Genomic DNA, 17088 nt, shown 5'->3' with positions numbered 1-17088 from the left:
AACATCACACATGAGGACTCATACAGGGGAAAAGCCCTTTACTTGTAACGTGTGTGGTAAAGGCTTTGCTAAGAGTGATCAGCTAAAATCACACATGAAGACTCATACAGGGGAAAAGCCCTTTACTTGTATCGTCTGTGGCAAAGGCTTTGCTCATAGTTTTGAACTAAAATCACACATGAGGACTCATACAGGGGAAAGACCCTTTACTTGTAACGTGTGTGGTAAAGGCTTTGCTCGGAATGATTATCTAAAATCACACATGAAGACTCATACAGGGGAAAAACCCTTTACTTGTAACGTGTGTGGTGAAGGCTTTGCTCGGAGTGATAATCTAAAATCACACATGAGGACTCATACAGGGGAAAAGCCCTTTGCTTGTAACGTGTGTGGTAAAGGCTTTCCTCGGAGTGATAATCTAAAATCACACATGAGGACTCATACAGGGGAAAAGCCCATAGATGAATGAGGACTCATACAGGGGGGGGGGGGACCCTTTAGTTCCTGTTAGTGGCAAATGCTTGGGTCAAAATGCACATCTGAGGATAATGAGGAGGAATCATACAGGGAAGAAGTGGTTAGTTGTAATAGTAATAAATCCACATTTTCCCCATTTGAGTTGACACATGATATAACATACAATCGAATGATCATTCATTCTATTCCAGGATGACAATGACAAGTGGTAGATACTAAAGTCCTGGAATCACATAATCTGACACTATCAACATGACCACCACAATGTAGTTTCTTAAGTATCTTTTGTATGTAAAACCTGTATACACATGGCACAAAAAGTTGTTGTCTTTGGTAGATTATTTTTCTATTGTAACTCTGTTTAATTATACCGTTGGATGTTTCAGACTTTAACCCATCTTGGGGCGGGAACCCCGTTTGGTCTTTTAAGCATTATATTATACTTTAGCCATTGACAAATGGCAGATCTACAAGCTCATAAGTGCCGCGCTACGAGCTTGTAGGTCTGCTATTTTGTTTTTAATCGTGAAAATGTGGCGCAAATCTTTGAATATATATTCTTTCAGAGAACGTTTTTAACTCAAATCTTTGCTTTTTTGGGGGGGTAGGGGGGGGTCCCTGCAACTACATATTTTCAGATGGGGATCGGCGGTCAATTACATATAATATTGGGGGTCCTTGACGTGAAAATGTTTGAAACATAGGGTTTTTCAGATTACTGTCAGGATTTAGAAAACATTTTGTAGGTTCCCAGGTCAACATGGGTTAACCTTTTATACGTTTTGGGAAGCTGTGGGTGATGACCGGAAGAATAATGTCGCGAAAAATTATCCTGTCCAAATAAACAAAGTAAAAGTAAAACATTGGGAGTACTTTTTTTTTGTTGCAAAAAATGAAGGTTTTATGAGCCAATGCAAATTGCAGTTTTATGAAAATTCTTCTTCTGCCCCTAATACATCCATGCAGAGTCAAGTGTTTATGAAACGTTGCAGTATATGGTGTAGAGGGTCATGCCAAATAACGCTGAAACAAGTCTTGTCCAGAAGCACTTCAAAATGAACCGCTTCAACCCTATGGATGGACAGTGGGCTTGGTTTTCTGGACCCACTGAAAAATATACATTTTTTTTCCCATACAGATTTACAAAAAAGTATTTTAAGCCTATAGAATCCAACCATTTAAGATCCTGGTGAATCACGACCATATATATAACACCTTTGATTCTGAAAAACCTTTCCATTGTGAACAATGTGACAAGAGCTTCTCCCAGATGCTACGCTGACAAGACACCAGCGTCTACACACCGGAGAAAGACCTTATTGCTGTAAACAGTGTTACAAGAGTTTCATTGACATATGTTGTTTGCGGACACACCTGCGTCTCCACACTGGAGAAAAACCTTACCACTGCAAACATTGTGACAAGAGTTTCATTGACATATGTTGTTTACGGACACACCTGCGTATCCACACTGGAGAAAAACCTTACCATTGCAAACATTGTGACAAGAGTTTCAGTCAGTCAGGTACTCTGCAGGCACACCAGCGTCGTCTCCACCAGTGTTGATTTCGTCGACTAAGACGAAAAATGTTCCTTGACTCCCTTTTTTCACTAATGAAAACTAAATGGAAACTAAAGGAAAACTAAGCTATGATGACTAAAACTAAGACTAAATATACCAATATATATCCAGTATAAGTCATTTTACAATTAGTTGCATGCTGAAAATAGACAATCTACAAGCTCAAGCACGACGCGTTGTGGGCTTGTTTCTATTTTCAGCAAGTGTAAAAAACAATAATTACGACGGCCTGCCAAAATACATTTTGTTCGACTAAATCAACTGTAGATTTAGTCGACTAAAACTAGACTAACACTAAGACATTCCAGGTGAATAAAATGTGACTCAAACTAAATACACTATTCAAGAGACTGAGTAAAACTAAAATCTAAATTTGCTGCCAAAAACAACACTGTTCTCCACCACACCTGGGGGAAACCTAACCACCATAAACGGTGTGATCAGAAATAGCTGTCCACAGAAATTCTGCATTCGGGGCACGGTGGCACAGTTGGTAGTGCTGTCGCCTGACAGCTAGAAGGTCCTGGGTTTGATTCCCGCTGGGGACACTGGGAGTGCTGGGGGCGTGTTCCCTCCTCCACGTCATCAGTGCACATACCCGAGGCGGAGTTGGCAAAAGGGCCTTTCTGTGTGGAGTTTACATGTTCTCCCCTAGGGTAGGTACCCTCACATGTTCTCCCCGTGTCCCCTAGCGTATAGGTACCTCACATGTTCTCCCCGTGTCCCCTAGGGTAGGTACCCTCACAAAAAACATGCAGTAATCCTGGTCTAAACTACCTCCCCCTGGGCAGCCCGTGCGCCTGATGGAGGGGAAAGGAACTGATTTGAATAACGTGTTCCTTCCGTCCATGAAACTCCCCCCTGTCAAGGTGTAAAGGAGCAACTTGGACACTCAGGCATGAAGGAAGCATGAGTTCAAGTCCGTTGCTCTCCCCAGGTTGGCGGAGGGTGTGTAGAGTCCAGGATCACATTAGATCATTGACACATGGGTGAAAAATGGGTTACAAAAATTGTGGGATAAAAATATATAAAAAAGAATGCTGCGTTCACATTGGCAGATGCAAAAGATACAAAGATTAAATGAAGATGCAAAGCTACACGGTGCATTTGTATCTTTGTAGCTGAAGTTCATACCGGTCAACGTGATCAGAAATCGGGGGCCGATCACATATATTGCTTGACCCCGTCTTATCGCTGCTTGCAGCTATATTTTCTTCTTCATCTTCTCCTTTAGCCAAAAATAGCAGTTCTGGCTGAACCGGTCGTTTTTTTTTGTTTGCCTATGGTCCCTTTTTGTAGTTGTCTGTTTTTAAGAAATGCAAAGGTTTTCCAGAAATGCAATTTAGTTTTTAAGGGGCCACGCCCGAAGTCCCTGGCCCCTTAAAAACTAAATTGCATTTCTGGCTTAACCGTGCAGTCGGTTTTCGTGAAACATGGCATTATGGTATAGAGGGCTATGCCAAACGGTGAAGACATGAAGCCCACGACCATTGGCCAAAGGGTGGCGCTATAGCACTCAATTGACCTTTTCATACCTTCTTAAACACATTTCTACACTGACTGGCTTAACCGTAGTAGATTTTTGCAAAACTTGGCAATATGGTAGAGGGCTATGCTATACTTTCAACGGCCAAAGGGTGGCCAAAGGGTGGCGCTATAGCACTCAATTGACCTTTTCATACCTTCTTAAACACATTTCTACACTGACTGGCTTAACCGTAGTAGATTTTTGCAAAACTTGGCAATATGGTAGAGGGCTATGCTACTTTCAACGGCCAAAGGGTGGTGCTTTAGCACTCAAGTGAAATATATATAAAAAAGGAATAGCTCATGGACCTGACAGTCAGCGGACTCCCTCTTTACCAAGCGTTTCCACCATGTAGGTTCCGCCTCGCGTAGATCATACACGCCCATTTAATCTAACGTGATGATGTTTATTGTCGCTATCGGGAAACGTTACTAACATGTTTCAAATGGACAGATCTACAAGATAACAATGTGTCTGTTGCGCACCGCATTACAACTTGTAGATCAGCTTATTCTGGCAAGCAAGCCCCTGTCCGATGGATCCACTGATTAATAAAGTAGAAATCTGTAGGATATCCTTTTCTCACGTATAATGAGTTCAAGACTAAATTCTAATAAAACTTGGCAAGAATATTATAAAAGCCATTTTTATTAAACAATTGCTCACTCACTCACCTTTGCAGATGTAGTGTTTCGCAGGTAGCAAGGATGGGCTGAAGCCTATGCACGTGCCTGATAAAAATAATATTATGAGACCATCACTGCGTCAAATGTAATTAAAAAGATTATAATTTTACAGAAAATATACATATTCAAAATTGTCAGCTATCTAAGAAAGGATTAGAAATACATTTTCACAATATGGAACAGTGTCAAAATAAATGTCTCAAATAATATAAATTAATGAATAATAATTAATAAAAAATAAATGACTCAAATCCTACTGCTTGGCAGGGGGGTGGGGGTGTCTCCATTTTATATATATATATATATATATATATATATATATAATTATTATTTTTTTGGCCTATGGTCCCTTTTTGTAGTTGTCTGTTTTCCAGAAATGCAATTTAGTTTTTAAGGGGCCACGCCCGAAGTCCCCGGCCCCTAAAAACTAAATTGCATTTCTGGCTTAACCGTGCAGTCGGCTTTCGTGAAACTTGGCAATGGTAGACAGGTATGTGAAACAGTGAGAACGCAAAGCCCACGGCCAGATAGCACTCAATCGAAAATGCAAACTTTGAACAGACATATGCGTCTCCTCATGTCGAACAACTTTCGTGTTCTGCCTTTTGACCTCTGACCCTGGCTAGCAGTAGATGGCAAACCGGAAGTCATTTTAGTGGACGGGAGCAGGACGGTAAACGGAACAGGACGGATGTTAAAATATTAAATATTTTTAACCTGCCGTCCAGCAGGTTTTGCTGTTTGCCATCTACCGCTTGCCTGATTCCATGTGAATGGTGAATGCATTATATCAGTGAAGATCACCCATTATTTTGAATTATACATACACAGCGCTCCAGGTCAAACCATGCAGTTGTTATTCACGAAATGTGGCAATATGGCTATGTCACCCTGCTTAGAGACAAAGACCACAACCATTGGCCAAAGGGTGGCGCTATAGCACTCAATTGAAAAACAGGCATAGATCATGAACTGCCAGCTCATGAACCGAAAGTAATAATTACTAGGTAATTACTGTCTATTACATAGGTACTAATTCAGACTCCCTGAGTCCCTGATGTTGGAGTCCAGTCATCAGTGGTGGACAAAGTAGCCTACGCATACTCAAGTATTCAAAATGAAAAATTGCAAAGTAGCCTACCTTTTCCTATTAATATCAATGAATCACGGATTTAAAATGTCAAATGTGCAAAAAGCTGATCTACAAGCTCAAAGCGTGTCACACCGCAACACGAGGTTGTAGATATTTTAAGATTTGAAGGCAGTTTCTATCTATCTATCTATCTATCTATCTATCTATCTATCTATCTATCTATCTATCTATCTATCTATCTATCTGTGACAGTTACACACCTCCACCACCAGAGGGCGAAAGGCATTAAGGCAACAGTGCCAGGATTATTTTGTTGCGCATGCGTGGAAAACCTTTGACCCTGAATGCATCACGTGATGCCTTCACGTCACGTGACTGTGTCTAGTTTTCCATTACGGCGATGGCCGCTGTTGAAGAAGTCAGACATGTTGTCGTGTCTCTCGGGAATTGTTGATGTTTGTGCCTTTACTACACATTCTATATTACAGTAAGAACAGAAAGCTTGGTGGAAATGTCTCCTAAAGGAGGTGAAAAGCGTCAAATGGAGTCTGTACGGCTGGAGATAAATGAACAGCTAGCGGCGGTGGGAGAGGAGATATTGTTTGTTGTGGACAAACAGCAGCGTGGCGCTGCTGATGTTTGTAGTGTGGAGCTTAGCGTCAGAGTGTTTGTGTTGGAGCGCCTCAGCGCGGTGGGAGAGTTCATGGTCAACCTCTTCCAGAGAGAGATGGAGACACTACAAACTCTGCTGGAGACACAAAACAAACTGCTGGACATTGATTTTGATATGGATATCGATCTACACACTGCAGGTTAGTAGATTCTGAACAACACCAGCTTAGCTTAAGTAGCATTAAGCTATTTATTATGTTCCACAAAAGTCTACTTGAATAATCAAACTGAAAAGGTCAAATTAATAGCTCCAAAATAAATAAGAAATAAAATAAATTAGTATGCTAGTAGGGTATGAAATAAGATGAAAAACTGTATGCCTTCCCAGCTTCACCAAACATTTTCCATTGTTCTCAAAAGGCATGTCAAGAGACCTTAAACAGGCTACCCCACTTCCTCTCCCACTGAGCCTTTCAAAATAAAATACAAGTTACAATTCACTGTTCCAGAATCACTGCAGAGGAGGTTTTACTTTGAAAGGGATACATTATAAAGGAAGTGCAAAGAGGCTCACTAAATTTACATGACATAGGCCTAGGCCTACTTAAGTTTCTAATTAAAGGTGGGGGCTACTATTAATCCAAATTATAACTTTTGATATACAGGTATATGAAAACGAAAGTGAAAGAGGTGAACAAATAAATAAAACAAAACTGGCGTCACTTGTCATGACGCAACTGAAGCCAGTTTTACACAATCGCTACATTTACATGTTAAACGTGTACATAAACATTCAGATTTCAAATATAAAGTCCTCACCACATGTGCCATGGGTATTTGCTGGGACAGCGATTAGCATTGCTGCATCCCGCGTTGTTTAAGCACCCCGACTACTTTTCTCAAAAGGGGTTCGTTTGGGAAATTCACAGTTGCACACCGAGAGCGAACTCGCCTATTTATATATATATTATATATTTGTCTGTATTGGCAGTGCGGTCAGCGTGCCTATATCGAACACACCCAGTGCCACAAAAAAACTGCTCGTATAAAAATGCCTTTTATTACACAACGCGGGATGCAGCAATGCTAACTAGGGATGCACCGAAAATTCGGCCACCGAAAATATTCGGCCGAAAATGGCTAAAAATGTATTTTCGGCCTATTCGGTTTCGGCTCAAATAGGCCGAAAATATATCACCGAATAGTAGTCAAAACACCGGGTCGGTATAAACGCAACACGCGATTATGCTTGAACGTAACCAGAGCGCTCCGCATCTACCTCTCTCTCTCTCTCCCAACTTCAGTCTCCCCCACACACACACACACACACACAGCGTCAAGTTGCTCTGTGCTGTGGCTGCGAATCTGCCAGCTCATCAACAGGTCCCAAAACATGGTATTTGTGAGCACCGCCACTGTCTATTCTTTTGTCGTATGACAAAAAATGCTCCCCAATGTCTGAATCTGTGAGCTTGCAGCCAGGCAGGCTACGACGCGACGAACACTAGCAGTAGCTTGCTCGTTAGCTCCTCAAATTTGTTCCACCTGTGTGTAATCTCAGCAGCGCATTGAAGTGGGCACAGGCAGGGCAAAAGCAGAAGCAGAACGTCCGTGAACGTTTTGCTTAACAATGATCAGTTGTTCAGTGCTGTTTAACTTTGGCAATATGTGATACTAGAGCCTAGAGAACATGCTAATATGGCTGCTAAATAAGAACGTTTTCCCCTATCAGCTAGCATGCTATTGTGTGTGTGTGTGTGTGTGTGTGTGTGTGTGTGTGTGTGTGTGTGTGTGTGTGTGTGTGTGTGTGTGTGTGTGTGTGTGTGTGTGTGTGCGCGCCCACACACTGTGTAGGACAGTGGTTCTCATAGTGGGAGTTCCAGCTAAATTATAGATAGTTAGGAAGTAAACCAAGTGGGGGTCTGTAACAGAGTGCAAAAATGGAACCAAATACACTCAAAATTTACAATGATTTTTACAATAGAAATAAAAATAAATTGGGGTCCCAGAGATAGAAATGGGAAGAAAGACAGTCAGCTATACACAGTCAACATTACAGATTACAGTATCATTACAAGTACAAGGAATGGCAATGAAATCAAATTGTATTAAAAAGGGGGTAAAATATTAATTTTGAATGAGTATTCATTTTTATTGTCTTTAGTGTTAGTTACAACATGCCTACAATAACTTGAAGCATTTTTTTTAAAGGTAATTGCAAAAAAGGTGCCATAATCCGATTAATCGTTTAAATCGCCTGATGAATCGATTATGAAAATCCATAATCATGTCTTTTGCCATAATCAGGTAGCTTTACAACAAAGCTGTATTCGGCTATTCGGTATTCGGTTTTCGGCCAACTGTTTCCTATATTCGGTATTCGGTTTCGGCCAAGAATTTCCCTTTCGGTGCATCCCTAATGCTAACCCCTTTTGGACTGATATTGAATTGAATTTGGCACATACCAGTTAATGGGCAATTATAGGCGATGTAGAAAAAGGAGGCTGTCAATGCCTAGTGGGTCAGTTTTGGCACATGCCAAGGTAGGACTGGAAGTACTTTTCAAGTGGTTTGGAGAATAAATTACATTAATTTGAAAAAGCAGGAAGTGGAGATGACAGCAAATGGCTCTAGGCTCTAAGACTTACTGCCCAAATCTGAGATTAGTTGTGCTAAAATAAAAATACACACCAGCTAACTCACGGTGAGTACCATCGGTGAGACTGATGTCGGGCTCTACTCACAACACCTTGCTCTGCGAGGCGTTGTGAAGAGACTCGAGACATTTTTTACATTAAGTTATCCTGACAAAACAAATAGGAGAATAAATGTCATCTTTCAGTTGACAAAAGCACTTTGAGTTGCTCTGCTGATGCTACCTTCTCTCCCCTCCTCCTGTCTGTGTGTAAAGAGGTTTCATCTGAATATGAGGAGAGGAGATCCAGTCTGGTCCAGGAGGAACCACAACCTCCACAACATCAGGAGAGGAGATCCAGTCTGGTCCTGGAGGAACCACAACCTCCACAGATTAAAGAGGAACAGGAAGAGGAGACTGGTGAGTCAACTTTAGCCTCGGAAACCCAGACGTTTTTATTTCCATGGAGAAAAATAAAAGTCTGGGGCAGAGTCCACTTCAATTCGGCATAGAGTAGCGCAAACGTCGATCACTCTTTGCTGATTTCTGATTGCCTGCACCTTTGTTAAATTGACGCACACCCGTACACACACACACACACACACACACACACACACACACACACACACACACACACTCTCCTCTCTCTCTGTCGCTCTAATTAATTAGTCTCATGTCTAGCAGCTGCGCACAGTTTCTCTCGGCGGATCCTGCCGGGAGCTGCCTATGCCATAGATAGCATAGGTGAGTTCCAGGCTAAGTCAACTTTGACATTACTACGTAGGAAGATGTGGTGCAAAACTCTCTCAGGTAAAACAAATTCATATTTTATTAGTATTATTCTAACAAGACTAAAGGGTCATTCAGCAACTGTAACGATACAAATATAGTTTGGTAACTCATGGTCCCCCAAAAGACAGACAGACACACAGCATGTTGTTTCTGCTTGTGCCGCTACATAAGTATAGCACAATAAGTTTGAACCCATAATCATGTTTAGCTATGCAGATATTTGGCATAAATGGTCAGAGTCACAGGCACGGCGTGTGCAGTGCCTTTTAAATCCATTCTCTGCAGCTGTAAGAAATTGATAATTATCAAACTGAAAGAGCGCGTTTCATAAGGGCGTATTACATAATTTTTTTATTGAAGTATTTATTAACTGTTTACAGAATTACAGTACATTTCAAGCACAACTCAATACAAAAACTGTTAACTGTGAGTGGACGACCCAATAAAAGCATTACACTTGTTTACAAGAGGGTCCACCTTGTTCAATTCATCAAAACATTTGGAGACGTACAAATATACACTTCTATTTAACAGAACAGGAATTCATCATAAAGGAAGTAAAAAAGGAAATATACAGTGAGGGGGAAAGGGGTGGTTGGGTGGGGAAGGGTAGATTACAATAATGATGATAAAAAAATACTTCGGCCACATTGGTGAAATAATGTCGGGCATCGGCGCCAAGAATGACGGATACATCGGTGAGACCGATGTCGGGCTCTACTCAACACCGTGCTCTGCGAGGCGTTGAGAAGAGACTCGAGACACTCATTTTTTAAACGATGGTTATCCTGACAAAAGAAATAGGAGAATAATCTTTGAGTTGATAAAAGCACTTTGAGTTGCTCTGCTGATGCTACCTTCTCTCCCCTCCTCCTGTCTGTGTGTAAAGAGGTTTCATCTGAATATGAGGAGAGGAGATCCAGTCTGGTCCAGGAGGAACCACAACCTCCACAACATCAGGAGAGGAGATCCAGTCTGGTCCAGGAGGAACCACAACCTCCACAACATCAGGAGAGGAGATCCAGTCTGGTCCAGGAGGAACCACAACCTCCACAGATTAAAGAGGAACAGGAAGAGGAGACTGGTGAGTCAACTTTGACATTACTAAATGGTAAATGGTGCATTTATATAGCGCCTTTATCCAAGGCGCTTTACAGAGATTGTGCATTACATTCACCCATTCATACACCGCAGCGGAAACCATGCAAGGCACCAACTAGCACATCGGGAGCAATTAGGGGTTCAGTGTCTTGCTCAAGGACACTTCGACACTAACTCTGGGGGAGCCCGGGTTCGAACTGGCAACCTTACGGTTACCATCCAGGCACTCTACCCCTGAGCCACCGCCGCCCCTACGTAGGAAGATGTTGTGCAATACTCTCTCAGGCATTTACCATTTCCGCAAAACCTTTAACTTGAACTTGTGCCAGGACAAAAATCATGTTGGGTCGGGAGCTGTTGTACGCTTTGTCCTCACCTGTTTTTCTGTCGTACACAAGCGGAGCAGCATTGTCTGAACTGCTGACATGCTGTCACAGGCATCTAAGCATATGTATTCACTCCTAAAATGTTAATATAAAACTATGTATATGCATGTAAAAGTAGATTTCCAACTTTACAAGCAATTAAAATCACGCAATAATTAAAAACAATATAACATGTTTACAATGTATTAGTTTGTGCTTAACCCATTTTGGGCGGGAACCCCTTTTGGTGTTAGCATTATGTTATGCTTTAGCTATTGAAAAATAGCAGATCTACAAGCTCTGTAGATCTGCTATCTGCTACTGAGCTTGTAGATCTGCTATTTTTGAAAAATCGAAGAACGACTGACATAGAAACATAGCTTTTCCAGAAAACTGTCAGGATGTAGAAGACCTTTTTAGAATCTGATCTCAGGTCAAAATGGGTTAATCAAACAGTGCTTTACTGGCCTTGTTATGCGAGCGCACTGGTGAGATGATTTGGGAGCGCATGAGCGTGACATCAGTTGCCTTTATAATCACTGATATTATTTAAAAAATATTTAGGCATAAATGGACTGCACGCCTTTATTTCCAAGTGACAATGACAAGCATACAGCTTGCCTATTTGTCGGGAGGTCGGGACCGCGGCGTGCGTCGCCAGCACATACCAGCACACATGCAAGCCTTCATCCGTATGTTTATGATTCGTTCATCAATGATCAAATCACTCCATAAACGTTGATTATGACTGCCTTGATGACATTGTAGTAGCCTATCTCTCATGCAGGCATCACTCACCCACAACACTTATCACAGCAGTGCGCAGTCTCACTGATCGCCTTCGCCGTGCACTGCGCACGAATGGGTAAAATTAATATAGGCCTAGCCTACAAACGTATTCCATTCATGGCGATGTGTCATGTAGCCTTGAGGTGCGTGCGTGCATGCGTGCATGTGTGCGTGGACATGACAGCAAGGCAAGCGAGGTGAGAGGGAAACAGACAGGGTAGGCCTACAGCTTTATTTAATTCATGCAGGTGTTCGTTTATTTATTTAAGATACAAAGTTGGGCTTGCAAGTTGCGTGTGTGTGCGTGCCTCTGTATGTGTGTGTGTATGAGAGAGGGGTGAGGCGGGCAGCAAGGAAACTTTTCCCCCTGTAACCAGGGTTTCCATGTCGGATTGCAGTTGTTCATGTCGCAAAAATGAGGGCGAGTCTTGATTTCATAGGGCGTGCCAGATAGATTTCAGCCGTCACATTTATTAACGTCGGAACGAAATTAAGGAAGGATCAGCTGTTTGCGATCACTTTATAAATGCCGTGGCGACGTGAGTGTAGGCCTACTACAAAACCAACAATCGAATTTGGGTCAGATTTTACACTCAATTGATGTATATTATGTCTGTTTATGAGTCTGGCGTAGAGGATTTCATCCTGTGCTGGAAAACTTTTCAATACATTTCAATAAATGTGCTCCGCGCTCCGTTTGTACTCGCCCAATAAATATGTCCAAAGACGTGGAGTGAGATATTGACCTCTAGTTATCCATTTATAAGTTCTGGCAGAAAACGCTTGTTTATTCAAATATGTCATCTTTTCAAACATCTCTCATATATTTTCACGGGCCTGTACACAAATGACATTTTCTGAGGGCGAGGGGTCCGGAATGACAGCTGGACTTCCATTTATGACAGTCACTCGCAGGGCAGAGTTTTCTGCTGCAGCCTAAGCTCCAGAGTCACAGGCACGACGCGCACAGTGCGTTCCATTCTCTGCAGCTGTTAGAAATTAATTCATATCAAACCAAAAGAGCGTGTTTCATAAGGGTGCCTCATTTTACAAGTGTAGGTTACATTAATGATGATAAAAAAAGACTTCGCCCACATCAGTGAAATAATGTCCGATATCGGGCCTCGGCGCCTAAAATGACGGATACATCGGTGAGACCGATGTCAGGCTCTATTCGAAACGCCTTAAGGCGAGACACTTATTTTTTGAAACGAGGGTTCTCCTGACAAAACAAATAGGAGAATAAATGTCATCTTTGAGTTGCTCTGCTGATGCTACCTTCTCTCCCCTCCTCCTGTCTGTGTGTAAAGAGGTTTCATCTGAATATGAGGAGAGGAGATCCAGTCTGGTCCAGGAGGAACCACACCCTCCACAGATTGAAGAAGAACAGGAAGAGGAGACTGGTGAGTCAACTTTAACATTACTACGTAGGAAGATGTGGTGCGATACTCTCTCAGGTAAAACAAATGTATATTTGTATTAGTATTATTCTCAGAATCCACTACTCCTGAATGAAGTGTCTGTTGCTGGGAGTCTGGTCCAACGCACAGGTCCTGGCTGTACTCATGGTGAGAGCAGGAGTGGACCTGGTGAGACGTAGGAGGGACAGGAGGCAACCCACAGAGCCTAGTCCCTCCACCTGGTCTTTCCCTAGTGGGTCTGATCGAGGGTAGCCTCGGAAACCCAGACGTTTTTATTTCCAGGGAGAAAAAAAAGTCTGGGGCAGAGTCCACTTCAATTCGGCATAGAGTAGCGCAAACGTCGGTCTCTCTCTGCGTATTTCTGATCGTCTGCACCTTTGTTAAATTGACGCACACACACACACACACGCACACACACACACACACACACACACACACACACACACTCTCCTCTCTGTCGCTCGAATTAATTAGTCTCATGTCCTGCAGTCTAGTTTCTCCCGGCGAATACTGCCGGGAGCTGCCTATGCCATAGAAAGCATAGCTGAGTTCCAGTCTAGATCGAGGGTAGCTACTGGGACGTAAGGCGGGACTTGATCACTCGGCTGGGTCACCCGAGTGAGGGGTATGATGTTAGCGAGACCCTGAACCCCGATGACCCTGGGATACATCACTGAGGATACCAGGTGCATCTATGTGATGTATTTTCGTTCTTTCATTCTAACGAGACTAAAGGGTCATTCAGCAACTAACGATAAATAAATGGTCATCAATCAGCACCAGACACTTCATTCAGGAGTGGTGGATTCTTGAGCCACAATGGTGCTGCAGGCTCCACCTGGGCAACAGTGGTGCTGCAGACTCCACCTGGACAACGGTGGTGCTGCAGGCTCCTCTTGCAGCCTGAATGGCCCTCCTAAAGGCCTCACCGTGGGTTTGTTGGGCTTCCTCCTCACGGAAGACACAGGCTGGGGCGCCAACCAACATACTGCTCCCGGGTGCCGTCTACATTCCGGCTGTCACACGTCTCTCCGGTGGTCACCAGACTATTCCTGGTTGTTCAGTTGTTCAGTAAACCCTTATTGAATGATTACAAGTACAAGTTGTTTCTACTGGTGATTTCCACAGAGCACCACAGGGAGAGGTCTACCGTATCTAGAGAGATGGCCTCCAAAAGACATTCAACGTTGTCAGAGGAACAGCCAGAGGTGGACCAGAGACGTGTACAGTTTGATGCGAAGATGCAACCTGTAGTAAAGTTGTACCGTATAGGTATGTGCTGTTTTGTTTACTTACTTGCATAAAGGGATATTTCAAAATAATGGTGGGTAATGTTATCGTCTACTCTGGCTTTTTGTGAACACTCTGGACAGTTTTTAATTTGCTCGATTCAGTATTTAGATATTTTATATTATATATTATATTATCAGACCAGCCCGTTGTAACTTCAAACTCCATTTTAACCATCGTAGATACACAGAAAACACCCATCCCTGGTTCTAGTGACTGATATTGTCCTTCCTTAGAGAGGGACAGCCATAGCTGAATGGGTAGAGAGCCCGTCTAGGAAACGGAATGTAAAACAGTGATGTTAGGTCTGCAGTGGGTCCCAGGACCCACGGGTGGGAGTCTTAATAAAAATTTTATTTTCTTTTTAGAAATTGTAATTGTTTGATATTATTGCATTTATACAAATCATGCATCAACTAAAGATTAAGACCTGGAGTCACCACTACACACTATGTAAGACACACTCAAACATCATTGTATTATTGGAACATGTTTGTTGAAACTTCCAACAACCAGTTTGAGTTTGTGTCAATTGTTTACAGTTCTCTTTTCTTTTTTTCTTGTAGTGTCATTTTGTCATAACCTTCTGTTGAACATTATGCAAATGCAACATTATAACCAATACAAACACAAGATGTTTTCTAAAATCTTTACTTGGACAAGTAAGTAAATGTTATTGTCCAAATGACAAGTGGCTCAAAAATATAATGTCAAGCCCTGAAAATAGTCTTTGATTAGAAATGCAAAGTTCAAACATTAAATGTTTTTCTCTCTTTGTGTCTTTTTTCTAGCCGTCTCGCACCTCCCTGTGTGTAAAGAGGAGGTTTTTACTGAACAACAGGAGAGGAGCTCCAGTCTGGTCCAGGAGGAACCACAACCACCACAGATTAAAGAGGAACAAGAGGAGCTACTTCAAAGACCAACTGAGGCTGAAGATGTTCATGATGATGAAAACGGAGAGACAGAGCCTGTAGCCGGCACCTCAACTCAACACATGAAAACACAAGCTGATCTAGAGGACTGTGGAACATCACAACCAACTAGTGACGACCAGCTCCTCTCTTCACACTGTTCTGAATCTGACACTGAAGACAGTGATGAGTGGCAGGAGCCCAGTGAAGGTCAGTCAACTTTAAACACACTGAAATCACACAAGACAAATGTGGAAGGACAAAGATTGTCTTTGAGCAGCAAGCTGTCCAAGGACCTGAAATCATCAAAACAAACTCACTCCATGAGGAGCCACACAGGGAAGAAACGCTTTAGTTGTACAGACTGTGGCAAATGTTTTAATCAGATGTCTAAACTGACGATACACACAAGGATTCATACAGGGGAAAAGCCCTTCACTTGTACTGTTTGTGGTAAAGGCTTTACACACAGTGGTGAACTTAAAACACACATGAGGACTCATACAGGGGAAAAGCCCTTTACTTGTAACGTGTGTGGTAAAGGCTGTACACACAGTGGTGAACTTAAAACACACATGAGGACTCATACAGAGGAAAAACCCTTTACTTGTAACGTGTGTGGTAAAGGCTTTGCTCTGAGTGTTAATCTAAAAACACACATGAGGACTCATACAGGGGAAAAGCCCTTTACTTGTAACGTGTGTGGTAAAGGCTGTACACAGAGTGGTGATCTAAAATCACACATGAGGACTCATACAGGGGAAAAGCCCTTTACTTGTAACGTGTGTGGTAAAGGCTGTACACAGAGTGGTGATCTAAAAACACACATGAGGACTCATACAGGGGAAAAGCCCTTTGCTTGTAACGTCTGTGGTAAAGGCTTTGCTCGGATTGATACTCTAAAAACACACATGAGGACTCATACAGGGGAAAAGCCCTTCACTTGTAACGTCTGTGGTAAAGGCTTTGCTCGGAGATGTGTTCTAAAAACACACATGAGGACTCATACAGGGGAAAAGCCCTTTACTTGTAACGTGTGTGGTAAAGGCTTTGCTGTGATTGATACTCTAAAAACACACATGAGGACTCATACAGGGGAAAAGCCCTTTACTTGTAACGTCTGTGGTAAAGGCTGTACACACAGTGGTGAACTTAAAACACACACAAGGATTCATACAGGGGAAAAACCCTTTACTTGTGACGTGTGTGGTAAAGGCTTTATTCAGAGTTGTGAACTAAAAACACACATGAGGACTCATACAGGGGAAAAACCCTTTACTTGTAACGTGTGTGGTAAAGGCTTTGCTCAGAGTGTTAGTCTAAAATCACACATGGTGACTCATACAGGGGAAAAGCCCTTTACTTGTAACGTCTGTGGTAAAGGCTGTACACATAGTGGTGAACTTAAAAGCCACATGAGGACTCATACAGGGGAAAAACCCTTTACTTGTAACGTCTGTGGTAAAGGCTGTACACAGAGTAGTAAACTAAAAATACACATGAGGACTCATACAGGGGAAAAGCCCTTTACTTGTAACGTCTGTGGTAAAGGCTGTACACACAGTAGTCACCTAAAAACACACATGAGGACTCATACAGGGGAAAAACCCTTTACTTGTAATGTCTGTGGTAAAGGCTTTGCTAAGAGTGATCATCTAAAAATACACATGAGGACTCATACAGGGGAAAAGCCCTTTACTTGTAACGTGTGTGGTAAAGGCTTTGCTAAGAGTGATCATCTAAAATCACACATGAAGACTCATACAGGGGAAAAACCCTTTACTTGTAACGTGTGTGGTAAAGGCT

This window comes from Protomyctophum parallelum, assembly GCF_964188405.1.
Source record: "Protomyctophum parallelum genome assembly, chromosome: 1".
NCBI classification, from domain to species: domain Eukaryota; kingdom Metazoa; phylum Chordata; class Actinopteri; order Myctophiformes; family Myctophidae; genus Protomyctophum; species Protomyctophum parallelum.
This window is presented reverse-complemented; position numbering follows the sequence as displayed.